Below are 2,055 nucleotides of genomic sequence, written 5' to 3'. Positions count from 1 at the left end.
CTACTATTATTTAAACCGTCTCTTTATTTGCCAATCTGAAATGCGATAAATTGACAGCACACTAACCATTGGTACTTATGAGTTCTTGATCTGTAATCCAGTGCTGTCGTGAAGCTGCCAACTCCTTCACAATGTCATTTCCTGCCATGTCTTAACCTGAACAATACCATATTGTGTTAATGCTCTTTTAAGCTGTGTCACTTTATTCGCCAATAAGAAATGTGTTGAATTGTCAGCACTGATACTTATATGTGCAAAACATGTCATCTCTCTGCTTGTTTCTCTTTTAGAGTGAGGAGGATATAAGCGTCAAACAAGCGCAGTCTCATCAGCTTGCTCAACTGCTTGCGCTGCAGCTCCCGAGCAGGGCTAACCTTTCCTGAACTCGATTGAAGTGGTGTCGGTTTTGTATATTATTTTGTCGGCGTGTTTATTTGCACTGGTGGCGATCTTTGATGCCCAGTGTATGTAATCTGCTATCTGCTTGTGCTTTATTATCATAGTGGCGAACTTTGATGCCCAGTGGATGTAATATGCCGTAATTTCTTTATTGTATAGTCTAGGTTTTTTCTTATTCACGATGCTGCAGTTATTTTACTATATATATATCCTGTCTTCGCTCCATGAAAAGTAAACCGGCCAAACAGTAAAATTACGGTACATAATCGGGCCGCCATGCAAATCACTATGTATGGGCCGCATCATGGGCCCAGTCATCTTGGTCCGTTAACAGGCCTGAATGTAAACTGGCCCACTAGTAGTTTTGGGCCTTTAATAGGCCGAGTAAACCGCCGGCCCTATTTTGGCAATAAAATTCAATGGGCTTTTAGTAGGCTGAAAAGTAGGTTGGGCCTGAAACGTGCCAAACAGCTCACGGGCCGACAACATGCCGAAATAGACCCGACATGATTGTGCCAATCACATCACGGGCCGTTAACAGGCCAAAATTGTCTCGGTCCTTGTTTGGCCCAATCAGATTATCGGCTATGAGTAGGTCGGATGCTAAGCGGGCCATAATTAGGCCCAACTATATGACAGGCTTTTAACAGGCCGAAATAAATATAGGGCCGAAATGTTAAACGAGCCTTTAACAGGCCGAAACTAATATCGGGCCGTACTATTAAATGAGCCTTTAGTAAACAGAAATCCTAACCGGGCCTCAAGTGGGCCCAAAAGCACAGCATCCAGTTGACGGGCCGAATCTGATATGAGCCGTAATATGGCCCAGAAAGTGGTACGCTATTAACGGGCTGGATCTCATATGGGCCCTTATTAGGCCCAGAACGTGGTAGGTTGTTAATGGACCGGATCCAATATGGGCCGACATTTGGCCCAAAACATGGCAGCCTGTTAACGGGCCGGCCCACTAGTGTCTTCATAATCTTGTGGGCCTTTAGCTGGGCCGGCCCATTATGGTCTGCAAAATCTTGTGGGCCTTTAGCTGGGCGGCCCATTTAATCTTTATGGGCCACTTTTGGGCCGGTCCATGTGTCAACATATCATAGGCGCATCTCGCCCACTGGATGAGTGACATCTGTGCCAACGCGGAGCTGACACGTGGTTCCGTCGGCCAATGAGAATTTTACACGCGGAAAATCGCCATTGGTCGTGGCTGTTAGTGGGTTATCGGATCCAAACCCGGACCCGATAGCTTAACGGCGACCCGTTATGGTGGATGCCACGTGTCAGTTACCCTTGATGAAAGCTCTTCCATGACGCGGCATTTATCATCATGGAAGTGGACACTTCCACGATGATAATTTTGGTATTGTCATGGAACACTTCTACGACAGCACATGTATGACTATCTTGATTCGGTCATAAAATCATCGTGGATGTACATGCATGACAAAAAATGTGACCTACTGTGACAAACACGTATCATCACGAAAGTGGTTTTTTGTAGTGTATGGATCAATTGTATGCCACATATCGCACAGAAAACTCTAATCTAAATCATGCTTGATGTCTCCGCCATCGTACACAGTTCATCTTATTGGTGACGGTTTTATTATGACACCATTTGCGATTCATGCATCGCACATAGTTTCATCG

The sequence above is a fragment of the Aegilops tauschii genome, chromosome 2, assembly GCF_002575655.3.
Source record: "Aegilops tauschii subsp. strangulata cultivar AL8/78 chromosome 2, Aet v6.0, whole genome shotgun sequence".
Taxonomy (NCBI): Eukaryota; Viridiplantae; Streptophyta; class Magnoliopsida; order Poales; family Poaceae; genus Aegilops; species Aegilops tauschii.
The sequence above is the reverse complement of the archived record's forward strand: the minus strand, read 5'-3'. Positions refer to the sequence as shown.